General features: G+C 51.8%; 1 protein-coding gene and 1 pseudogene across 1 annotated transcript in view; one reads left to right on the top strand and one right to left on the bottom strand.

Moving 5' to 3' along the window:
- Positions 1 to 26,242, top strand: part of LRFN2 (leucine rich repeat and fibronectin type III domain containing 2) — a 183,756-nt gene that overhangs the window by 148,327 nt on the left and 9,187 nt on the right. The window lies entirely within an intron of this gene.
- Positions 17,953 to 18,052, bottom strand: LOC123610037 (annotated as a pseudogene).

Below are 26,242 nucleotides of genomic sequence, written 5' to 3'. Positions count from 1 at the left end.
CCCACTGACCTCCCAAGGCATTTGTCTTCCCTGCATACACATGGCTGAGCCCCACAGCGCCCTGGCATGTTCCCCGTGTGACTGGGGAGGGCCGACTCTCCCATCTCTATGCCCCAGGGCCTGCCCTTTCAGGAAGTATCCAACATTAATGAGGGCAGTGTCAGAGCCAGGAGGGGTCACAAGGGCAAGAGGCAGGGTGGCAGGAGAGGAGTCAGAAAGAGGGGAGCCTCCCTTCCCGTTGGAGAAGGCAGCAGCCCATCTAGCTTAGCCTCATCCCTGATGTGACATGGAAAGTTAAGTGCCCTGCGTGTCATTATCAGCCCAAGTGACATTCACAAACACTTGTCTCCAAGAGTCATCGAGAACATCTGTCACCAGGCGTGATGTTGCAACTGTCCCCAGGAGGGCCAGGGGAACAGCAAGCATGCTTCGAAAACACAGTGTGGAATTAGCCTGCCTTGCCTCCCTGCTGTTTATTATGCCATGGTCATCAACATGTAGGGCAAGTGGGGGATGATGAGAAGAGAGACCCCAAAGGTGGGGCAAGACAGCAGCCATTTCATGCCCCACCCCCGTTCCATCTGCAGGCCCCCCTTTCCATGCTGTCTTCTTCCATGGATGTCAGACATGACACCACCACCCCTATCCTGGGGAGAGTGTACCACCCTACTAAGTTTTGCAGTGCTGGGGCTGGGGGCATCTTCTACTGTTGTTCTGCCTTCCATCGAGGCAAAGGATAAGAGGGCCAATTCCATCAGGTCTCACCCCATCAGGATCTTATCAATCAACACTTGAATGGAGGTCCGTTCCCTCCCCATGATAATACAGCCATGTCCACCATGGGATGGAAGGAAATTTACTAATGAAGCCGAGACCTTGTGGATGGGGGAGAAACCGGTAGGAGAAACAAGTGTTCCCTACACAGAGGGGGAGCCCAGGTCTATAAAACCCTCCCCCTGGATGAAGAGAGGTTCTTTGACTCAGCTGATTCCCCAGACACCCAGCTTCTACTGAAAGTTTTGACTGAGTTCCCACAGGTGAAAGAAGAAAAAGATGTAAAGGAAGAAACGGGGGTGCGTGGGTCGGGGGAAGTTCCCTAGCAGCTTGCTGGTCAGGACCACAGTCAAAACCAGCCTGCCTTGGATTTTATAGTTTTCTAAGTTTCGTTCACACTGTTAAGTTACTGAAAGCTGACATCCACAAGGGAGGGATGGACAGGACAGATGCTCATTTTATAGGTGGTGAAACTGATTGTCAAACGAATTGAGTACATTTCCCAAGGTTGCAAAAAATTAGACTAGAAGTGTGGTCTCCTTTCTCTAGTCCCAGGTACCATGGGACTAGTTACCATGCTGTGGGACACATCTCACTAAGAGCACATGAGTTTTTGTTAAGACTTAGGCTGAGGAGTGGCACCTGTAACTTCTCTTTCTGGGAAGGATGGATAACTCAATGGGAGTCTGCTGGGATTGTCTCTTTCAGCTTTAGTTGTTCCACCGTTCTTTTTCTTTTTTTAATGTTTATTTTTATTTTTGAGAGAGAGAGAGAGAGAGAGAGAGAGAGAGAGAGAGAGAGCATGAGCAGAGGAGAGACAGAGAGTGAGGGAGACACAGAATTCGAAACAGGCTCCAGGCTCTGAGCTGTCAGCACAGAGCCTGACGTGGGGCTCAAACTCATGAACCGTGAGATCATGACTTGAGCCAAAGTCGAACATTTAAATGACTGAGCCACCCAGGCGCCCCCATTTCCCCTCACATTTCTAAGACCTAGTAGGGTTGCGGGAAAATGATAGGAGTGCCAGTAAGAACCTTGGGTCCCATTCAGAAATAGCCACCTGGGACCAGCTAACAGAAAATAAGGCAAGATGAGATCAGGGCAGGTGAGCCATTGTGGAGTAACTTAGTTGCTAGAGGCATCCCGGAGAAAAACAAGTCTGGAGTCAGAAATCTGGAGTGGCAATTAGGATGAAAAACTAAACTTAATACGACTTAAACTCACTAGGGTTTATACGTCTCTCGTGTAAAAGAAGTCCAGTGGAAGAGAGTTTAGGTCTGGTCTTATGGGCAGCATGGCCACCAGCAGCCCAGCTCCTTCTAGCTTTCTGCTCTGCCATCCTCAGCACATGGTTTGTGTCCTTAAGGATCACCTCTTGGTGCAAAAATGGCTGCTGAAGCTCTAGCTGTCACATCTCCCTTTTTAAAAATTTTATTTTATTTTTATTTTAGAGAGAGATAGAGCATGCGAGAAGGGGAGAGGGGCAGAGGGAGAGAGAGAGAGAATCCCAAGCAGGCTCCATGCTCTGTGTGGAGCCCTACCTGGGGCTTGATCCCACAACCCTGAGATCATGACCTGAGCTGAAATCAAGAGTCAGACAGTCAACTGACTGAACCACCACCTAGACGCCTCCACATCTCCTGTCTACACACGGCAGGAAAGATGAAAACCAGAGAGCAAGAGGGCAAAGGGGAGGAAATTCACAGAAGCCCCAGCCAATAACTTGACCACACCTATCTGCAAAGGAGGCTGGGAAATGTAGTGTTTTAAAGCTAGGCACAATGTACTCCCATTACTATAGAGAAGATAGGGAGGCAGCTAGAATTTCCAGAAATTCAGTTTGCACCCCAACTCCACCATTTACTAGTCCTGGAACCAGGAGCAAATTGTTTCATTGCCCTCTGTCTCTATTTTCTCACCTGTACTTGGGAACAGAGATTCCCCTCTGCATATTTCCTGGGATTGTGGTGCAGACTGAATGAGATCGTGTATTTGAAAACACATCTTTCATTTTCTACTGTGCAGTGCTGGACACATATAAGTATGTATTGTTATTAGAAACCTTCCCACTTTCCCTTCTTGCCCCTCTTCTTGGCCCTTTTCTCCAGGCTGTCTCTTGTGGCTCCAGTCTTCAAAACCTTATTCTAAGAGAGCTGTAAAATTGAAAAATGATCTAATAGGGTTTTAAGAGATAAAGGTATAAGATGTAAACCCTCTCACAAATTTTTGCAGTTCAATTGGGAATTCTGAAAGACCCAAAGAAATGAAACTCTAATGGTGGAATTTCAAAACCCACAGCAGACTTGTGCATAGGGAAGACATTTTTCAGGGGTGCCTTCCAAGAGTATTTCAAATCATATCGCTACCTTCTCATCCTTTCTTTCTTGTGCTGCACAAGAAGATGACACCACCGAGATTCAAAAAGCTTCAGGGCATCTGCTCAGAGGTGACTACTTTTTCTACTTGTCATTCCCTCTTCATTCTCAAAAAGCTTTGGCTGGAGACATCTCCGAAGATAGAAATAATTAGCAGGAGTAAAGGGATTATCCAGACTGCCTTGCTTCTGAAATATGGTTTTCCCCCCACCGGTAAGGAAGAACCAGAGAACCAGATCCTTGTTAATTTTATATACCTTTGGTTACTCAGTGGGTGGAAGAGGGGATATCATTTATTTTACACCAGCAAAAAACCAAAGAAGGTTCACAGAGGGAGGGGCTGTGTCCGGAGGAGTGTCTGGTGCTGGGGGGTCAGTGCTGGTGGTGATGGCCATCAGAATACCTCCAAACCCTCATCTGACAAGACTCTGCCCAGGTGGGTTCACAGAAGCCAGCTCCTTTTAGAAAGAACCAGGGGTGGGGAAGGGGTGAAACCCAGGCGTCCTGACCCCAAGCCCCAGGTTCCCACCTCCCCAGTGTTCCTTGACCTTGGCTGCACGCTGGAATCTTTTGGAGAGTTGTAATCTCTCTCCAAAAGATTCTGAGTCAGCTTGGGGTGGCGCCCAAGCATCAGTGTTTTTAAAGCTCCCCTGGTGACTCTGACGCGCATTCAGCATCATGCCACATGCCAGGGAAATCAGGTGTGTGGGCAGCACCGGTGGGCAGAGCCACTGTGCATCCCACGGCTGGGGGTTGGTCTCTGAACTCCCGGTGAGGGGAGAAGCCAGAAGACCTGGTCATCTCACTTCTCGGAGACTTTGCTTCATCCTTAACATCGAAATAAAAATCCCTGAGAATGGGGTTATCTCCCAAGAGGTAAAGTGTGAGAAACACAACGGAAACTCAAGCACCTTGCACGCTTTAGTTGCTGGAGTAACTGTTCTTGGTCTCTCAGTGGAGCCTGAGTGACGAATACAAGGATGGGATCAGGGGCCCCAAACATGGGTTCTCGTTATCTCCCCTCCCTTTCCTTCTCTGAGCCTCCGGCTTCCCATCTGCAGAATGGGAATAATACTGACCATCCTGCGTACCTCACTGCGTGGTAGCGAAATGGAAGGAGATGTCAAGACGTGAACAAAGAGCATCTTCATAAAGCGCCAAGTGCTTCTAGTGGCGGAGATTGGACTACGATGGATTAATCGAATTCAAACTTGGAGAGTTTTTGTGTAACAGAATCCCAGAAGGAGGTAGTTCAAGGCTGGTATGGGAGCCCCCTGACCTTCAAGAACTGAGGCTTCTTCTGTAGGTCAGTGGCATGATCCTTAACATGCGGCTCATGTCTCCTGTGCTCGGGGCCTCCCCGCCTGCCCAGCCCACAGGTAGTGCAGGCACCGCCTCCGAGAGATGTCCCAGGAGGACTGAGCCCCAATTGCCTACAGTGGTAACCTGCTTAGTGGAACCCCCTGTATGGACTTTCTTCCCCATTTCCTTACTCACCACAGCGTCCTGGGCCCACCTCCCAGATAAACTACTCGCGTTCAAATCCTTATCTCCGGGTCTGCCTCTGGGAAACCAAAACTTAAGCACCGCCTCCTGGATGGTTCAGCCCCTGTAAAGAGGGTAAAGAGCCCCCCAGAAGTCCCACCCAGTGACTCTGCTGAAGGCTGAGAAAGGTAGTCCTTTGTGAGGCACGTCGCCTCCCCAAACAAAATCAGGCCTCCGCCGGGAAGCTGGGAGAGGGGACAGGATGATGGGGAGGCTACAGCCGCTGCAAAGCTTTGGTGGTGAAAAGCTCTGGTGTCATTAACACCTCTTGGCACCTGTCCACTCAATCCCAGAACCCAGTAGCCAACATGTAGCTGAGGCCAGCCTGGGAAAGAAGATGATCCTGGCTGTTTTTCTGCCTCTTTGTGAGTGCTCTTTTTTCATCTCTGGAGACAGTGAGACAGAGAGAAACAAAGAGGGATGTCTTAGTTCTTGCCAATTAGGCCTATGGTCTGGCATGTGTGTGTGCGATGGGAGTGGGGCACCCTGTGGGTGACAGGAGGGCTCGGGACATGAAGTCAAATGAATGCCCATCATCCTCAGAGTCGCCAAGGTGGTGGGGGCGGGGGGCGAGTGGGCAGAGGCACATGAACCACAGACTGCGGTGCGCCAGCCCAGGGTGAAGGCAGGGCCACGGAGACTTTGCAACGTGGACGAACGAGCTCATTTACCATTCACAAGGGAGAGCTACTTCTAGCTGGGGTGGGCTCCCAAGATGGGCTCCGACTCATTCTCTGGCTGCGGGGCTGATGCTGTGGGTGGAAGTGCTGATCCAGATGTGGGAACTAACTTGCACTGCCTCGTAAAGGAGATAAGTGTTGGGAAATTGAACATCACAGGGAACTATTAAACACTTAACCTTGTAACATGGTAATTAGTTAGCGATGGTACCGAGTTAAGAGGCCTTTCAGTGTAGTAATTAGCCGCCTAAAAGGTTAAGATATAAACGAATGGCTTCGTGAACTTTATCCACTTGAGCTTTTTCATGAGCTAACTGAAGTGAATTCACTTGCCTGGGTCGGGAGGGTGTGTTCCGGGAGGGGGGCAGGGAGCTTCCGGGAACAGGTGGAGTGGAGTGTTGGGTGTATCCTAGAAAATAAGTGGAATTCGAGGCAAGAGGGTAAGGCAAGCTATTTTAGGTGGAACTAGTAAAGACAGATGCAGAGGCAAGACCTGGTCAAGGACCTACAAGGGCTGCTGGTGTATTAGTCAGCTGCTGCCACAGTAATGCTGCATGACAAAGAACCTCCAAATCTAGGGTGCTCACAGCCATTAACATTTCATTTTCTTACTCCTGTGTCTGCAGGTTTGTTGGAGTTTGGCTGGTCTTGGCTGGGCTGGGCTGGGCTGGGCTGGGCTGTGGTTTAGATCCACATCCCTACATACCTCATTCTGGAGCCCAGCTAGAGGTGGGAGCGGTTCGGAGTATGCTCTTCATTCTTCTCGCGATGAGAGCAGAAATGCAGGAGGGCAAGCCCAACAGAAGAGCCACACGCCAAGCCGCTGGTGACACCACACATACTAAATCCCATTGGCCGAAGCGAGTTACCTGGCCAAGCCCAAAGTCAAGGGGCAAGGCTTGTACTTCATCCACCATCAGGCCATGGCTAGGCTGGGACGAAACAGGACTGACAACTCAATCCAGCACGCATGGCCTGCCTCATGGAAGAGCCGTCTCTGGGCAGGTTCTCAAACCTGAGCGTGCATCTGAGTCACCCGGCACATTTGTAGGCACCCAGATGCACGACCTGACTGGGTTTCTGACTCAGCTGGTCTGGAGCAGAGTCTGACAATCTGCTGTTGTAATACATTCTCCCAGGGTTGCCAATACTGTCGGCCTGGGGACCACACTTCAAGAAGATCCAGTCTAGGAAAATAATAGGAGGTTTGTTTAGAGAGGATCAGAGAGGTCAGCCTGTGGGTGGCCTCGAATGCCACACAAAATGGCTCTATGTACTGAACCCTTACTACCTTCCAGTTACTGTCCTAAAAACATTCTGTGTGTTCTCTTCGTTGGTACATTAACCCTGTGAGGTGTGGTATTGCCATCTGACAGATGAGGACTCTGAAACGTGGTGGGTGATGTGACTGACAAGTCCCCACAGCTTGGGGTGGGGTGGGGGGGGGGTGGAGATAGAACTTATAACCAGTGTTCTGTCCTGTCCTGAATGTCAGCCTTTCACCTGTTGACAGTGGGGAGCCAGATCAAGTTCTAAGAGAAGGAATGACCTGCGGTCGAGAAAAGTCTGGATTTGGAACTGGATGGTCTAGGCACAAACCACACTTTGATGGTTGATAGCTAGATTTTCATTTATTCAATCAACAAAAATTTATTGAGTTTTGGGGTAGACTCTGTTAAGACCCTAGGGCTAGAACAAGATAGGCAAAGTCCTTACATTCTTATGAGAGAGGGGGACAAAACATTTTATATGTGCACTAGGAAGACAAATAATTAGTATGAGGGGACACAGACTTAAGGTCTACTGTTGTATATGGGTGGCCAGGGATGGCCCCTGTAAGGAGTGACATTGGAAGAGAGACCTCAATGGGAGGAGAAAAACAGTCCAGCAAGGGAAATAGCATGGGCAAAGGCCCTGGGGTAGGAACAACTGGCCTTGTTGGAGGAGCAGCAAGGATTCTAGTGCATCTGGAGGAAGAGTGACAGTAAAGAAGATTAGAGGACTGGACAGGGCTGGGTCCTGGAGGGCCTCACAGACTGTGGTTAGGCCTTGGATTTTATGCTGAAAGAGATGGGAGCCACTGGGGTATTGAACGTGGGAGAGTGATGTGATTAAGAAAGAAGATTCTGGCTGCTAGGTGAAGAATAGACCTCAGGTGGTTAGGGGTGGAAGCAGGGAGACCAGTTACAAGATAGTTGCCGAGGTCTTCGCTATGTCTTGAGACCTTCCTGCTCCTTAAGGTTCACATCCAGAAAATGGGAGAAGCACCCCTTCTGTCTTTTGCCCTCGGGCTCTGTATGAGAGCAGAAGGAGATCAGGGTGTGGGCAAGGGAGTGAGTAGGAAAGACTCGGGCAGGGAAATCAGGTAGTGATTTTTCTGGCGGAATCCGTGGGCCTGCCTCTGCCTGGCTGGGAGACCAGCACAAGCCTGGAGTGGAGAGGGGTCCCGTCTCCCCCTGCAGAGCAGACATCTCACGCATCACTGTCCCAGCTCTGCGCTCAGCGTCCCATCCCCCACCCTCTCCGCCCCCCAACCCTCTCACTCTGATAGGGAGTAATTATTTATGTTCTTGTTTAATTAGCTCATTAGGCATGTGCTGCAGTATTTCTGATAATAAATCTCCTCCTCTAGTGGCTCTTAAGTGCATTTTCACTGGTGCCTGGCCGCGGCGATGGACGCTGCAGTTGCAGATGTGAGGGGAGCTGCTGGTTGGGGCTGGGTGACCCGCGTTCTGTCCCCTGGAGTGTGTGTGGACAGGTGGGGAGGCTGCCGAGGCCCTGGGCATGGAGACAGGATCTTGGAAGCTCAGGCGGTGGCAGCAGCCGGCACTGAACGCCAGAGAGATATTTTTACCACCCGTCAAAATGCCACCGTGTGTGAGCCAGTGCCAAGGGCTGCCTCCCAAGGCTGCTTTGCTCTCCTCCCCCAGCCTTTGATTGTCGCTCAAAGGAAGGTCTGAGTGAAACAGAGAGACTTTGAAAATTCCCGGGTTGGGTAGGCTGGGGCCCAGCGGTTCTTTCCCTCTGGCAGGGGCTGGAAGGAAGCTTCTGTCCTACAGCAAAAGTGAGTGGGTGGGAGTTGCCTTCCTAAGGCACAAGTGCCAGGATTTAGACCCAAACCCCACTCTCCCTCATTCTGTCTAGAGTCCCCTCCTTCACAGAAGATCAGAGGGCCTGAAATTCTACCGTTAGAGATGCATTTCTTTGTACTTAGCACAGGCAAAGGCCTGGGTGATGCTGACATGGCTTCCTCCGGGACTGGTCAACAGAGGATACGGGCATGATGGAGGGCACAGTGGAGGTCCCAGCAGCAGGAGGAGGCACGGGGTCAGGGTGGGGTCGTAAGGCAACCTCAGAGCCCAGTTCCGCTGCGTGGACATATTGCCCAGGGCTCAAAAATGCCCAGAGAGAGGAAGCGGAAGCCAAGGTCTTGCGATGGGTCCAGATATTTATCTGTCACAACTCTCTTGGACTCTGTTCTTCTATCTTTATGTGAGCCTTGTTCTTGTTACCCTGACAGATTGAAATAGGTTCGGAGTTAGAAAGGCATAGTTCAAGGTCATCCAGGCCAGGCCTCTCCTTTCTTTGTGAATCCTCATGATGCCCACCCCTTCTCCCACCCATCACCCCCACCTCCCACCACACCCTTAGGATGTTACCTAGCCCCATAGGGGAAGAACTTCCACATAAGAGAAACTACCCCCTCCTTTTTTTCCCCCAGGAGCCCGACTACTGTTGGGAGCTCTAGCTAAAAATGTTCCTATGACAGGCCCCCCAAATTCATCTGCCTCCACCTCCTGCCCTTACCTTCTGCCTTCACCCACATCAGGAATAATATGAATTCTTGCTTCAAAATATGTCCATGTGATGTTTGCAGATAACTCTCAGGGCTTGCCTGCCTAATGCCATTTTTTTTTTTTTTTCAGATTCAACATCTTTTTTTTTCCTGCTTTCTTCCGTTCTTGCGTTTCACCTTTAGACATTGAAGAGGTGTTTAGTTTATGCTTCTAATGTCAGGTCTGGGCCACTCACAGGACCCCCCTGCCCTCCTGCAATTCACATTTCCGAGGGAGGCAGACATTAAAGCACTTGGTACTTGAGGAGTAACTGATTCAGTTATTACAGCTGGGATAAGTGCTGTGCAAGCACACGTGAGAGAGTGTCCTGGGAAGGTCAGGGAAGTCTTCCTGGAGGAGGTGATTCAGAAGGTCAAATAGGAGCGCGGTCAATGAAGAGACACAGGAGGCGATTTAGGTCAAGGGCCGCCATGCTTGTCCCTGGAGCAGCAAGGGACCGGGGGTGTATTCTGTGCTGCGTCTCCTTCTCCCCTGCCTCAGAAGCGTGCCAGGTTATGCCCTCCCTCTGCGTGTGTGGGGTCCAGTGGGCAGTGTGCTGGATGTGGCCTGGCCAGAGCAAAGTGGACTGAGGCAGCCCCTCCTGGGTTGGGGGTACCCCTCATCTGAAGGCGGCCTCGGCCCTTTCTGCTCCTATGGTCCAAGTCCCACCCAGACTGGAGGCCCCTAACATACCTGCCCGTCTCACGTTGTTCTGAGACCACCACAGCCCCTCCTCCGTACGAGGCACTTTCCAAGACAGAATGACCCAGGGCTGTGTGGCAGCTTTGTGGGCACAACCAAGCATCCTGGGGTCCCAGGGCCTCTGGCTCAAACCTTCCTGATTCCTGATCTTCCATAATATATATATATTTTTTAATTTACTTGTCTCATTTTATGCGCTTTTGTGTGGCAACTCATCTTAGATCGTTGGTTGGAAGTAAGTGGATTATAAATCACAAAACCAATGGATGGAAATTAGGTCAAAAGTGCCAAGTAAATGCAAGTGTTTTTTTTTTCCTCCAGTAATGATGATGACAATAAGAGCCAACCTTTCTTTTTTTTTAATGTTTGAGAGAGAGAGAGAGAGAGAGAGAGAGAGAGAGAGCATGAGTGTGGGAGGGGCAGAGAGAGGGAGACACAGAATCCGAAGCAGGCTCCAGGCTCCGAGCTGTCAGCACAGAGCTCAATGTGGGGCTTGAACTCATGGACTTTGAGATCATGATCTGAGCTGAAGTCAGATGCTTAACCGACTGAGCCACCCAGGGGCCCCAAGAGCCAACCTTTCTGAAAAAGTACTATGTGCTAGTTATGATTCTAGTGGCTACCATGTATTAGCTTATTTAATGTTTCCAATACATCGATGACCAAGGTACTGTTATTATCTTATTTGTTTGTTTTTTTTTTCTTTTACAGATGAGAAAACTCAGGTGCCAAGAGGTTAAGTAGCTTTCCTGAGGTGTTCTGCCTGGGATTTGAACCCAGGCAGGCTGGCTCCAGGGTCTGGACCTCAATGCCTTAAAAATCTGCAGCTAGCTTGTGAGCGCTTGCTGTATGCTCCCCACTGTGCCAGGCATGTACGTCATGACCCGAGAGGCAGCCCTTACTAATATGCTCACTTCACAGGGTAGGAATCTCCAGGATCAGAGAGGGTAGGCAAGCTGTGTGAGGTCTCCCATCTTGGAAGTGGCAGAGCCAGAATCCAAACCCAGGCCTGCCATCCTCCAGAGAGTTCCTGACCACTCTTCTTCCTCCCCAGACATGACTTAGGGTGGAGAGGGGTGACATGGATGTCTTGGAGTTATAGGTAGTATGTTCAAAATTAGGGCATCTTGCTGGCTCAGTGGGTAGAGCATGTGACTCTTGGTCTCAGGGTCATGAGTTCAAGCCCCACACTGGGGCTTTAAAGCTTGCTTTTTTCTTTCTTTCTTTCTTTCTTTCTTTCTTTCTTTCTTTCTTTCTTCCTTCCTTCCTTTCTTTCTTCTTTCTTTCTTTCTTTCTTTCTTTCTTTCTATCTTTCTTTCCTTCTTCTTTCTTTCTTTCTTCTTTCTTTCTTTCTTTCTTTCTTTCTTTCTTTCTTTCTATCTTTCTTTCCTTCTTCTTTCTTCTTTCTTTCTATCTTTCTTTCTTTCTTTCTTTCTTTCTTTCTTTCTTTCTCTCTTTCTTTCTTTCTTTCTTTCTTTCTTTCTTTCCAGCTTACCATAAATAAATAAATAAATAAATAAATAGAAAAACAGAGACCAGTGACCGCATTTCCCTTCTAGATCGCCCCCTTCCCAGCCACCTACTCTATTAACAAACCCAGAACCATCAGCCCGCTCTCCCTCAGAACCACCACGAGGAGAAAGGGGAAGTGTGAGTCAGGCCAACACATCCCAGCCACCCAAACATGGGAAAGCAAGTGGGTGCCTTAGGGAGGGGTCTCAGCTGGGCAGGTGGCAGAACTTCCAGGCAGTGCCGGTGACGTCTCACAAACAAAACCATAGCTTCTGTGAAAGCAGAAGGAGGCCCGCGCTGCAGAAAGGGCCTGGAGGATTCCGTGTGAGGCCTGCAAGCTGAGGCATGTGTGCCTTCCGCCTCTTCTCCACACTGCAGAAAGTGATGGCCGGGCCCTGGGGCGTTTTAATTTATGGCTTGCCATCTGAACCGTGGCCGATCGGCCTCCCCATGGCTGCCTCCTCCCAGGACTGAAATGAAACGCGGGTCACGGGTTCAACCCTAGTGATGGGGTGTACTCAGGAGAGAGGGAGGAGATTTATGGCTTGGTCTCTACCCTTAATGAGCCATCATCCCCCAGAGCCACGGTGGCCACTGCCTTCCCGGCCGGGTGAAGCCCAGAACCAGTGCCAAGGGGCAGGCAGGGGTGCGGGGCTGGAGGATGGTGCCATGAATCTCTGACAGCCATGGGGCTCCCTGGCTCACGGACATCCGGTGGAGGGAGCAGCCAGTGGATCACAGTGGGGCTGTTGACCTTGAGTCTTAAGCAAAGTGAGGAATAAAAGGTCATATTTATTCCGTCAGAGCCACAGGAGCCATAAAATATCCGAATGTGAATCAAGACAGCGATAAATCACTCATTGTTCTTGGGAATTTGGCTGATCTGTCTTCTGGCCTTGTCACCTACTGGGCAAGCTGGGGAGCAGTGTATTCAGAAACGGGGGACTCCAGGGATCCCAAACAGTGCTCTCTCTGGAACACAGAAGTGCCAAGAATCACTGAGACTCATGGGTTCCTAGAATGTAAGATGTCCCTCACTGAATACGACCTTCTTAAGAGGTCTTCCTGCCACCTCCCCACAGACAGAGTGTGAGCGGGGGAGTGACACAGAGGGGGAGACACAGAATCCGAAGCACGCTCCAGGTGCTACACTGTCAGCACAGAGTCTGACGCAGGGCTTGAACTCACGAACCGCGAGATCATGACCTGAGCCGATGCTGGACGCTTAACTGAATGAGCCTCCCAGGCGTCCCTTACTTTCTTTTAACCCAGTAGGCTTTTCCTTTTTGCCATAGCATGGTCCACTTTATAACATATTCATTTGCCAATTATGTTTATTATTTGTTTTCTGCCCTCACGCTGCCCAGAATGTCAACTCCGCGAGGCAGGGACTTGTATCCCCAGTGCTGTATCCCCACTGCCTCCAGCAGCACTGGCATATAACAGGTGCTCCGCAGACATTTCTTGGATGAATGGACCAGCCTGAAAAGACTGATCTAACCATAACCCTTCTCTGTGCCCAGGAAGACCAGAGTCCCATCTGGGACACAGGACTTGCCCCGGGTCATACAGCCGTTAGGGGTTGCAGGACTGGAAAAAGAATCCAGGCACCCAACTCCTGGGCCAGAGATGGGGTTCTGCGTGGTCTGAACTGCACTCACACCCATCAGAGGACGTGCTTGCCCGCCACATTCTGCTAACTACCTAGAAGATCGGGAGCTGGCAGTCCAGGGTGGGCAGGCAGGGGCTTCCTTGCTTCCTGTCTTGATTTTTTAAAAAAGCAGGAAGTGGGGGGGCGAGGGGGCTCAGTCAGTTGAGTATCTGATTCCCGCTCAGGTCATGATCTCACGGTTCGTTAGTTTGAGCCCTGAATGGGGCTCTGTGCTGACAGTGCAGAGCCTGCTTGGGATTCTCTCTCTTTCTCTCTCTCTGCCCCTCCCCCACTTGTGCATGCATGTGCTCTCTCTCTCTCTCTCTCTCTCTCTCTCTCAGATAAATAAATAAACTTAAAAAAAGGTGATGAATATACTGATAACTGACTTCCTAACCCAGAGGGGGTCCGATAATATGGGTTCCATGGGTGTGGGAGGTCAGGGAACTCTTACAAGGTGGCTGGGCGTACAGCAAGAGGTGTTTAGGGAGTACCTTCGCCTGGTGGCCGCCACCGTGCCGGCTCCTTCGCCTGGATCGCTCGTTGCATTCTGACTCCGCGCCGTGAAGGAGTATAATAATAATAGCCAACATGCACTGAACTATGCGCCAAGTCCTGTTCTCAGTGCTTTTAGGTATTCATTCATTTAATCTGCCCGACAGCCCTATGAAGTGGAGAGCTTTCTATTATCGTCCCTACGTTACAAATGAGAAACCGGAGGCAAATATGCCAGGATATAAATGCTTCCATTCTGGGTGCTTGGGAGGCATCAGTGAACAAAACAACACAAGATCCTTGTCCTCCTGGGGGAAGCAGGCAACCAACACAAGTACACAAGTTCATTATATAGGTAGGTGGAGGCAACGCGTGCTGTGCAGGCAGAGCAGAGCAGGGTAAGGGGCTGGCGGCCGTGGCTGAGTTGCAGTCTTAGGGCAGCCGGAGCAGGCCTCCCTGGCAGAGGCTTGAAGGAGGTGAGCCAAGCGGAGGTCTGCAGGAAGTGAGTTCCAGGCAGAGGGAACAGCCTGGGCCAGACCCCCAGGCCAGAGCACCTCTGAGGAGCAGTGAGGGGCCTGGGTGGCTGCAGTGGGGGAGTGAGGGGCAGAGTCCAGGAGATGGGGCAGGAAGGGAGCGGGGTCAGATGACGGGAGCCTTACAGGCCCCCTCAAGGACACCGTCTCAAATGCTCTGACTCATTCAAATGGTCGCCTCACTTCAAAGCTCACAGGTGGGGCGCCTGCGTGGTTCAGTTAGTTAAGACTCTGACTTCGGCTCAGGTCACGATCTCACAGCTCATGAGTTCGAGCCCCGCATCAGGCTCTGTGCTGACAGCTCAGAGCCTGGAGCCTGCTTCGCATTCTGTGTCTCCCTCTCTCTCTGCCCCTCTCCTTCTCTCTCTCCTTCTCAAAAATAAATAAATAAATGCTCACATGTGCTCACAGGCTCAAGCCAGCATCCTCCTCTCCTCTCTGCTCACACACTGAGGGTGCTTCCACACTGGTCAGTGGACACACACTCACACACACACTGGCCAACAGACACACACTTACACGGCTACCCCTCCCCCCAGAGCTCCCCGGAGCTTCATTTTCCATCCCACCTGTATGTGTGGAAGAAGGACGGGAGGGGTCCTCATCAGCCTTGCCCCATTGGCAGCCCAGCCTGGCCTCTCCACAGCTGGACCAGGTGAGGGAGGAAGGCAAGCCAGTTCCTGGACCTTCAGACCCATATACCCCAACAAACAGTGCTGGAGAGACTCCCAGAAAATTACAGACAGAAGTCTGTGATGTACTCATACCCGATTGACTCACGTGATTACTCCCATATGAGATCGCAGACCCACATGGCCATCCTGCAGGGACACCAACGTGCATTTAGTGGCTCTGTTCTGTGCTCATTGTCGGCACAGGAGCTGCTGTCCCAGGCCCGGGGAGGGGTGGGGACGGAGAAGGTAATAATACTGCTGCTTTTAGGGGCACCTGGGTGGCTCAGTTGGCTGGGCATCTGACTCTTGATTTTGGCTCAGGTCATGATCTCACGATGGGTGGGATTGAGCCCTGCCTCAGGCTCTGCACTGATTGTGCAGAGCCTGCTTGGAATTCTCTCTCTCCCTCTCTCTCTCTGCCCCTCCTCCACTCACTCGTGCTCTCTCTCTCTCTCTCTCTTTCTCAAAATAAATAAACTTAAAAAAATAAATACTGCTGCTTTTAGGTAATCCCAGTTAGAACCAGGACGGGGCACCTCTAGACCAGGCCGGCCTCACCTGAGAGCTTCTGGCTAACGAATAAATTCCACGGTAAGGTTCATCTTCTCAGTGCCGAGACCCTGGCCCCCAAGATGACCTACCAGTGCCACCAGACAGTTTACCTTCTGCCACTACAAGAGCTCCTGCCTGGAGATGGGTTAGGTGGTGTTAGTGTTCTCTATGAAAAAGATGTTGCTGCTGCCAAAGATCAGTAGACAGACAGACAGACAGGGAGAGATGATAGACATGATAAAGTAGGTAAGCGTTCACTATATTTATACATGATGTAGTGAGTACATATTGCATGCCAGTGTTTGGCACATGCTATTTCTAACCCTTATGTGGCTCTGCAAATTAGATTTGCAAACTGCCTTTATGAGCAAGAAGCCTGAAGTTCTGGGAAGTGAAGTAACAGGGGTAAAGATTAGGCGGCTGGTACGTCGGGAGTCAGAAGTCGAGCTCACGGCCCGGGTCGCTCCCGTGCCAAATCCTCTGTGCGCTCATGGTTGGGAACGCGGTGCCCGAGCTCCCGCCCCTCTTTGCTGGCCGTACCCCACCCGCCCTCCTCCTGCTCCGCCTGGCTCCGGTCACCCTCTTCTGGTGATATTCTTGTAGAGTTCTAGAATGTCAGAATTGGACATTGAAGCACAGAGAAGAAAAGTGCCTTGCCCAAGGCCCCACAGCAAGTCCATGGCAAAGCCAGGGTTAGAGCCTTGTCCACGCAGTCTGGACCTGAGGCTATTTGATGGCGGGGGACAGCTCTGTTCCCCCACCCCGCCTCCCACTCGGCTGCGCAGAGTAGCCTCCGCACTGCGTCAAGATCTGACTCCAGAGGTCATTCTCTCCCTACCCCTGTTTAATTCCTTCCCGGCCAGCCTGCTTGTGAGAGGCAGAGGTGTCCGGGGGAGGATCAGCAGAAACACAGCCGGGAGAAGTGCTGAGCGGGCTCCCTCCGCCCACCGGCTGGAAAGGACATCTCTCTGCAGGACGAGGCCGCAGCAGAATGATGCCTGGCCAGCCAGGTGTCTGGCACGCCACTTGGTCGTGGGGTCTGGCTTCCAGGCACGCAGCTCAGAGCAGCCCTTAAGGAAGCACCAGAGAGTCTCCAGATCACTGATTCGTGCACCGGTGCTGAGTGTCCCTGTTATAAAAAACACCACCTCACATCCGTGACCACCTTACCACTTAACATGCTGCGTCCGAGGAGACACGTCTTCCTAGGTTTTCCCAACAGTCCAGTTGCAGTAGTATCGTTCCCATGTGACAGACAAGAAAGCGGAGATTCTCAGGAGCGAGACCTCCTTGTTCCCGATGGCTCAGCTAGCCGACGGCGAGGCCAGAAATGGAACCTGATCTTCAGACGGCAAATCCGAGCATTTTTATTACACACACGTGTTCCAAGCACTGTACCCGGTACTGAACAAATATTGTATTTAATTTTCACAAAGATACCGTACGATCGCTATTATTAACCCATTTTGCAAGCAAGAAAACCGAGTGCGGTTCAGAGATGTGCTGTGAAGAGGCGTACGTACATTGCATGGTCAGTGAGCTTTCTTCCACATAGCACAGATTCGACCTCGGGATTGATACAGTTCCCTTCCTCGGGGAGCTTCTCATCTGACACAGAGAGGGGATTACTACTGGGGGGAAAGGCAGGACCCCAAAACTCACCCATGAAATAACTGAGGGTTTCACATCATCTTGATTTCTTCTATCAAGGGTCAGTGTTGACTTCAGCACGGTCATCGAAACAAAACCTCGTGTTTACTGTTCAGGCATCCTGCCCAGCACCGAACACGCTTTACCTCATTTAATCCTGACAATATTCCTACCAAGCAGGTACTCACATTCCTATTTAACCCAGGCAGAGGGGGTCACACAGTCTGCCTAGAGTCACACAGCGAATCAGTGGCAGAGCGGGACTTGAACCCACGCCCAACTGACCCCACAGCAGATACTGTGGACCACTGTGTGTTTCCTTCCGCAACCCCTTTCACACATCTGGTTGAGGCCAGGTTCTGTTCTGGAACTTCCCTGTTCTTCCAGCATTAGGACGGATACAGAAATGCCAACAGATGGCCCCAGGCCCCTCTCCCCAAAATGCCGCCCACCATCCCTGATCTGTCAGGGCAACGAAGCCCGTGGACACTGGAGCCAAGACAGCCCTGCAGACGGTGACTGTCCCCCCGAGTGTGTGTCAGCCATACTGACATGGCAACTATATTTCCAACAACCTCTCTCCCTCCTACCCTCCTGGCAGAATTTGCTTTGTGATGGCATTTTGCAGGGGGAAGGGGGGGCACTGATTTTATTGTGCCAAAATATGCGTAACGTGAAATTGACTATTTTAGCCATTTTCAGCGTGCAGTTCGGTGGCACGAAATGCATCCACACTTGTGCTGCCGCCGCCCATCCCCCAACTTTCCGTATTCCAGACCATAACTCCGCATCCATCAAACACCAGCTCCCCTTTCCCTTCCCCCCAGCCACCCTTCTACTTCTTGTCTCCCCCCACTCTCAGAACTTCGTATAAGTGGAAATGTGCCATTTTGGTCCTTTTGTATCTGGTTTATTGCCCTGAGCGGAATGTCCTCAAGGTTCACTTACAGTGTAGCGTGGGGCAGAATTTCAGAAAGATATGGAATGCGTCATGAATTTTCGCGTCATCCTTGTGCAAGGGCTTCACTAATCTGTGTATCATTCCAACTTTAGTATCCATGCAGCTGAAGCAAGTACTGTGATAACATTTTTTAAATATTTATTTTTGAGAGAGAGACAGACAGAGCGTGAGCAGGGGAAGGGCAGAGACAGAGAGGGAGACACAGAATCTGAAGCAGGCTCCAGGTTCTGAGCTGTCAGCACAGAGCCCAACGCAGGGCTTGAACCCACAAACCAGGAGACCATGACCTGAGCTGAAGTCAGACGCTTAACCAACTGAGCCACCCAGGTGCCCCGCTGTGATAACATTTTTAAGAAGGCTGGTGCCACGGGTGACTTTGCCGCTGGGTGGTGCCACCGTGAAATTATGGATCTGCCAATGCGGGGAACTGTCTGATCAGGGACATCACTGGGTGGCACTGACCTGGGTCTGCCAGTTAGCTTTTCCGGTGCATTTTGGACGCAGCTGGTGGGGAATCCTCGGTTTGAACACTCCTGTGTTTACAGCGAGGTGTAATTGGTCTGACACCTTCTGCGTTTTTTCTGTAAGTGATGAATTGTTAGTGAGCAAGCTTTCTCAGTTCCTCAAGGAGATGAAAGGCAGCTATCATCGTCATCTTCACGGGGGTAACCAGCCGCCCTGGGAGGGGGCGGCCATGCTTATCTCCACTGCATTTCATTTTTCATACCCACACAAGAGGTTGTCCTGCTATCCTCATTTCACACATGAGCGAAGAGGTTCGGAAGGAGAAAGTGATCCGGAGTCCCACGGTTGGGGAAAGAACCGGCCCTCAAAGAGAGATTTCTGTCTGATTCTGAAACCCACGCTTTTTCCTCTGAGACATGCCAACCCAGTCCTTGGGGGCTGGGAGCGAAGGACAAGTAAATACAGGGAGAAGTTCCCCATCCACAGAGACCTGGAGCAAGAGAGACGGAGAGAAATTAAAGACCCAGAGAGAGAGGCCCGACACGGGCGGGAGAGCTTGCTGGGTTGGCTGCGGTGGTAGAAACAAGTCTGCAATCATAGAAATGCTGCTTCCAGGGAACAGAATGGAACAACATGGCTTAATAGCAGCCTGGGGGAAATCACAGAGCGTTTCCATTGACCGTGCGGAGCCACAGATGGGATGCAGCTTCCAGAAACTCTGATGCAATCTTGAGTGGGAATGGGAAGAGGCTCAAGAGAAGTAGGATGTCCCATTGGGGGAAGGTGGGGTCTGACTCCGTTCTCTGTGCTCAGACCACCCCAGAGAGAAGGGCCAAACCCACCCTGGCATGCTACTGGAGGGGAGCAGCCGCGTTGTACGTGGAACCTGGGGCCCTGAGGAAATTGGAAGGAATGGGAATGTTAATTCTGCAGAGGCAAAAAGCTCACCGTGGGATGGGAGAGCAAAGCCCAGCTTGAGGAGCACTGACGTGTCCACACAAAATAAATAAATAACGCCTTGTTCTGAGTGTTCCCAGGGGGGTGTCTTGGGGCCCATAGGAAGAAGGCCCAACGTGGGCCAGGACTCTCCTCCACTCAGGGTTGTGAGAAGCTGGAGGGGCTGCCTGGCCTGCCCCTGCGGAGTGGCGAGCACAGTGCTGATAGCCAGAACAGTCTGTTGCAGAGGGACCCATGCCCCTCTCCAGCAGCACTCCTGAGGTCTGCGTGTGGAGACGGCAGGGGAGGCTGGAAAGGCCAGCAGACGTAGGTGAGTCACCAAGCTGGGCTAGCGGCCACACGGAGACAGACCATCAGGTCTCAGATGGCTGCCTCTGAGTTGGGCTGCATGCTGCCTAGCTGGCTGGAACTTGATCTCTCCATCCCCATTGAGACCAGATGACTCCTCAGGTACCAACTAGCATACGCTGAGTGCTCGCTATGGACCCGGCACTGGTCAGAGCACAGGTGCTGACTCTTTAGTCCTCATAGCAACCCTGTTGAACTGTAAACCTCCCTCTTTACGGAGAGGTTGAGCGGCTTGCCCAAGGTCACACAGTTGGTAAGTGATGGTGCTTGGCTTTGAACCCTGATGACCCAGTATCAGCACTTTAACCCCTCCAAGAGGAAGAGCTCCATGGAGCGGGGCCAGCCTCCCCAGTGACTCTGTAGTCTCAGCCAAACCCGGGGCCTGGCGATTTCCCACACCCTGACAGGCAGCCAGATCTGCCACACTTCCCGAGTCAGAGAGCAAAGGAAGGGCCTCCCCCGGGTCAGACCCTCACCTGTCACCAGGTAAGCCCTTCCTCTGGGGAGGGGAGCAAAGAGGCAGCCTGCTGGAGCTTGGCTCACTTTGGCCTGATTTCCGGCCATCTCTGCAATCACTCAGCCAGGGTTTAACTAACACTTGTCACCACCTGTCTTCTGGAAAACACTCTTGGAGTCACGTGGTGGGTGGGGGCACATGTCCTGCAGTGAGTGTTGCAGGCACGATGCCTCCCTGCCGACCCAGCCAGGACCCAGGCACAGCCCAGGTCTTCAGCTTCCTAGCTTGTGTGAGGTTTGTTAGGCACAAATCCCCGAGGCCTGCATTTCCACCGTCAGAGATACGTTTCTTTTGGTTCAGCATCACCAGCTCCTTTATATAACAATCCCTCAAGAAGAGCTTCCTCTGTGCCAGACACCGACCTAGGTTCTTTGTGAATCATGACTCGTTAAACCTTATAGCAATCCTATAAAGCAGAGCTTATAAATGCCCCATTTTACAGAAATGGGGTATTTTTAGGAAACTAAGGCACAGACAGGTTAAGAAATTGCCCACGGTAAGTTATTACAGCTGGGAAACGGCCGAGCCAGCATTTGAACCCAGCAGGCTGGCTCCAGGGTCTGCTCATCACCACTGCCCTCGGCTGCCTCTGAAGCTTCTCTTTCTTTCTAATGGTAGGCATTCCTGGGAGGGGTGACATCTATCGTCGGGATTGGATTTATCAGGGATTTTTCTTAATAGAGACTTATGCAACAGAACTGTAACTAACAGGCGGAAAGTGGAAAAACAGGAACAACGATGTAGAAACAGAGGACCAGAGCGGCGGGGGGGGGCTCAAACTTCAGTTTGGCGAGGCAAAGAGAGCACTCTGGGAGCACACGAGCTTGAGCCCGGCCCAGGGAAACCCCAGAAGGATCCCAGTAAACCCTGAGGTCAGAGGAGTCAAGAAAAGCTGGAAAAACCAGAAAGAAGGGATGAAGCTTTCCAAAGTCACCGAGAGAGCTTGTGGGGAGAAAGAGAAACACAGGCATTCTATTGAAACCTTTAGGAGTGGCCTCTGAACTGGACAGCGTTCCCTGGGCTGGCCCCATCCGTGGGGTGCCAGGGCTCACACCGGAAGGCACTTGTCTCCTGCTGGAGCACGTAACAAAGCTGTCCAGCATGCTCTGGAAGAGCAGCATCCTACTGCCCTGTCCGGTGTGGCAGCCTCTAGCCACATGTGACTAGCGTGACTGGGGACCTGAATTTTTTTTGTCTGATTCCATTTTAACTAATTTGAAGTTACATTTAAATAGCCACATGTAGCTACTCTTTGGTGGTGCAAATATAGAACATGCGTTTCCTTCACCTGCCCAACAAATGTTTTTAAGGGCTGACTTTGTGCCAAGTGTTGTTCTAAAGGCTGGGGAAATATCAGTGAACAAAAGAGGCAGAAAAAAAAAAAACCCTGGTCTCCAGAAGGAGAGCTGAGATTCTACTGGAAGGAGAGAAAAGATAATTAAGAGAAAGCGTAGGAAGGGGCGCCTGGGTGACTCAGCTGGTTAGGTATATGACTCTTGATTTCAGCTCAGGTCATGATTTCATGGTTTGTGAGTTCGAGCCCCACGTTGGGCTCTGCACTGACAGTGTGGAGCCTGCTTGGGATTCTCTGTCTCTCTCTCTCTCTCTCTCTGCCCCTCCCCCACTGATGCGTGCTTTCTCTGTCTCTCAAAATAAATGAACATTAAAAAATAGTAAGCATAGTAAGTAAGCCAATGACAGCATCTTTCTCTCAGGCAATAAAAGTGGACTGGGGTAAAAATGGAGCAGAGTAAGGGGCATGGGGGACCCAAGATAGAGGCGAGGGAGAGCCTGTGGTGTTAAATGGGTGATCAGAGAAGGTAACATTGGAGCAGAATTGAAGGAGGTGAGGTAGTGGGCATATGGACACCTGGCGGAAGAGCACTGAGGTAAGGTCAATGGCCAGTGCAAAGGCCCTGAGGCAGGAGCACCTTTGGCAGGTTTGAGGAATAGCAGGGAGGCCAGGCCCTGGTGCAGAGTGATCAGGATGAGTAGGAAGAGAGGAAATAAGAGAGGAGACGTGCAGATCACATGGGACCTGTGGGCCATGCCAGGACTTTGACACATGAGACAGGCCTCACTGGGGGCATTGAGCAGCGGAAGGACTTGATCTGACTGGCTTGTAACAAGGTCCTCTGGCTGCTGTCTCAGAAGACGCAGGGGGAGGAGAGCCAGAGAGTTCACCCAGAGGCCAAATAAACAAGGGCTTTGATCCCCAACCCTGCCTGCTCTCCCAAGGGTGGTGGGAAAGGGTAGCGGGGGGCCTTTGCCTCAGAATCTCAGTAATCTTGAATGTGGTTTCTTTACTTGCGGAGGGCCTCAGGGCACCCGGAGGGGGTGGGGGGGCCTGTGTTCTCAGCAGTGGCAAAGGCAGAAAGGCAGAGACAGAGCCTGGTCCCTGGCCCCTGGCCCTTGTCAGAAGTTGGTAAGAGGCTTCTGATTCTTGGAGCCCTCACCCAGTCACGCCAGCTCCACGATAATCCCATTCTAAAGAGCGACCATGTGCCTTCCCCTGCTATCACTCAGGGCCAGGCATTTAGGGAAGACCGGCGTCTGGCATGAGACACCAGAAGAAGGGTGGCCACCACTTGCATCGGTACTTCCAGTAAATTCTCTGTAACTATTCTCTGATCCCTAGACCAGAAACAACAAATCTGAGACACAGATCCTTCCTGCCCCATGCCACTCTGTCCCACGGAATTTGAACACAGCCTCAGAATCCTTCTCGACCCCGGCACTCAGCCAACACTCGGGATTGGAACACAGCACTGAACGTATTTGCAAGCCTTCCAGAACCTCGCTCCTGGCTACTACTTTGATGACCCTATTTCCTGTCACTCTTCCCTCCCACCACTCTATTACAGCCATGCCAGCTTCCTCACTGTTCCCGCCTCAGGGCCTTTGTCCTGGCAGCTCCCTCTGTGAGGAAACTGCCCACAGATACCCACATGGCTCCCTCACAGTCTTCAGACTTTACAGGAGCATAAGGAAGCAGCCAGACAACCCTCATCCCTCCCTGAAATCCCACCTCCACCTCTAATTAGCTGTGCAACCTCGGGGCAATTCAGTTACCTTCTCTAAAATGGGAGCATAGGGGCGCCTGGATGGCGCAGTCGGTTAAGCGTCCGACTTCAGCCAGGTCACGATCTCGCGGTCCATGAGTTCGAGCCCCGCGTCGGGCTCTGGGCTGATGGCTCACGGCCTGGAGCCTGTTTCCGATTCTGTGTCTCCCTCTCTCTCTGCCCCTCCCCCGTTCATGCTCTGTCTCTCTCTGTCCCAAAAATAAATAAACGTTGAAAAAAAAAAAAAGTTTAAAATGGGAGCATAATTGTGAAAGGAACTTCTCAGGGCTATCATGAGCATTACTATCATGAAGTAATGTGAGAGCGCTGAGTTCAAGCCTTGGCTAGGTGCACATGTTCCCTCTGTGAGACCTGGGGCAAGTCACTTCTCTACACTTCAATTTATTTATCTGTACATGGAGGATAATAATAGTACACGTCCCTCCCAGAGTTGCCATTAGAATTAAATCAGTTAATGTATGTAGCATACTCAGAACAGTGTTTGACATACGGCGGGTGTTCGATAAATATAAGCTGTCGTGGTAGCGATACACGATTTTTTTTTTTTATTATTGCTGTCAGTTAGCCTGACTCTTAAGACTCACTTCCTGCCAAAGTCGGATTCTGCACAGTCCAGTTCAAGGTAATTCAGTATAGGGAGGCTCACGCTCCACGGTCTGACGACCCGGGCTTACGGCACTGGCTCAGCCATTTTCCGGCGGTGTGCACTTGAGCAGGTGACCCGTATGCCTGAGCCTCAGTCTCTTCGTCTGTAACATGGGGATAATTATTCCCACCGAGAGCGCCCGTGCACGGAATCAAAGAGACCGTGCCTGCCAAGTGCCCAGCACGTGGTAGGTACTCTGTAAGTCGTATGCAGGATAGAAGCGGCCCGGTCTCCTTTCCACCTTGCGGTTTGTGCAGGATGCAAACAGGCCCCTTTGGGGGCTTGCGGAAAGAAGGAGAGGCTGGGGAGCGGGGACGCTTGCCTCGGTTTAATGAGGCTCTTTCATGTGCCCCGAGATCTCGCAGCCGGCCAGAGAGGTTGGCAGGCTGGCGCTTCTCTGAAGCGCCGGGTAATGAGGGTGCAGAGCCGGGGAAGTGGAGTAAGGCAGCTTGATGTGGCTTCTCCAAATTAGTGCTGGGGCTCAGCGGGCAGCCGCGGTGCATCACGGATGAGGGGACATGCACCTGCAAAGAAGTGGTGCTGGGGGAGCTGAGGGGCTGGGAGCTGGAGATAAAAAGAGGTGCATTTGCTGACAAGTCCAAGAAAGCAGAGATTGTGTTTCTTGCGTCGATACCAGCACCAGTGTCTTCCTCTTCCACACATACACACTCAGCCCTCTGGGCTGTCACCCATGTACGCGGGTAGCAAGCCCCCCAGGCCCTCCCGTCCCATCTGCAGAGTCTGCACTAGTCAGGAGAGCCTAAGGCTGCTGCAAATGGCTGCAAACACAGAAAGCCTCAAACGCAATCAAAGTTGATGTCTCGCTCTCCTGAGAGTCCAGGGTGGTAAACTGGGTTAGTCGGGAGGCCTTCTTCACCTGGAGATGCGGGCAGCGGCTTCCACCACCCCTCGGGCCTTGCTGTCACCCTCCTGGTCGGGTCGGGTCACCGCACCCCGAGTCTGGCCGCAGACAGGAAAGAGAGCGCGGGGCAGGCAGTCCCTCTCGTTTAAGGCCTGGTTCGGGGCGGGGAACACATCCTGTTTGCCAGAATGTACCACTTGGAATCCCCTAACTGCCAGGGAGACGGGGGAATGTAGTCCGGAGCGACCCCAGGGAGGAGGGAGTGGGTCTGGTGGTCAGCTCGCAGGCTTTGTGCTGAGGCCCAGGCAGAGACTCAGGGTGTCTCCCATTTGTTCCCGGACGCCCCCAGTGCCCTTAACGGGAGCAGTTAGGAAAGAGCAGGCCTGGTCTGCAAGTGACTCTGGGAGAGGTCACACGGGAGTCACCTCAGAAGTGTCAGGGACATGCAAGAGTGTCTGAAGGGGGTGAGGCTTGGGCCTCAGAGGGGCAGAGCAGTGACTAACATTGCCTGGGACCAGAACCCTTACGTACTATATATATGTGAACACCTACACCTACACACACACACACACACACACACACACTCAGCTCTCAGATGGTACTGAGACACACAGACGTGTTCCACACACTTTGTTTCACACACGCACACACGTGCCCGCACTGACACACCCATACACATCCCTAAAGGTTGCCAGGAGGCCACACGGTGAGCCTCAAGGCTATAGAAAAATGCCTCTCTGGAAAGACCTCCGCAGGACCAGCCGGCGTCTGAGAGTCACCATTAGCCAGCCGTCATATTTAAATAAGATTCGCTCGCATTTGTCTAGACCTTAACATTTAACATAGCACTCTTTCATTCACTCAACCGTAGGGTAAATATTTACTCAGCAGTGACTCTGGGCCAGATACCATGATTGACAGTGGGGATAGAAGTGAGTAAGACATAAGACATGGCCCCTGGCCTCAAGGGAGCCAGAGAAGAGCTCTAAGGGAGGAATGCAGGGAGGGCGCTGGGAGAGGAGGGCAGGGGCAGCTCTCAGTTGGGGGGGGAGGGGTGGGTTAGACATGACGTCTGGGTCAGGCCTCAAGGGCCGTGGTCACCAGGTGGAGAAAGATAGGCGATTTCCAGGAAGAGGGGCTGCTAGATGCAAAGGGGTCAAGGCGGCTTATGTCGGGAGTGGGGAGTCACTCAGAGAAAGTGGCACAGTGCTTCCCGAAGCTAGAGTTTCCACGAGGTTAGGCCAAGATGTGCTGCCGCCAGCAGGAAGCCATGATGGTCTTTTCCCAAAGTGCAAGGGGAAAATGATAACGGGCAGAACATTCTCGTCATGGAAAGGTTACCTCCTGTGCCACATAGGATTCAGTCAGGATTTATTGAGAAGAATAAAGCACGCTTTAGATCTAAGAGGGAATTCAGTACAGGG

This window comes from Leopardus geoffroyi, chromosome B2, assembly GCF_018350155.1.
Source record: "Leopardus geoffroyi isolate Oge1 chromosome B2, O.geoffroyi_Oge1_pat1.0, whole genome shotgun sequence".
Taxonomy (NCBI): Eukaryota; Metazoa; Chordata; class Mammalia; order Carnivora; family Felidae; genus Leopardus; species Leopardus geoffroyi.
The sequence above is the reverse complement of the archived record's forward strand: the minus strand, read 5'-3'. Positions and strand labels throughout refer to the sequence as shown.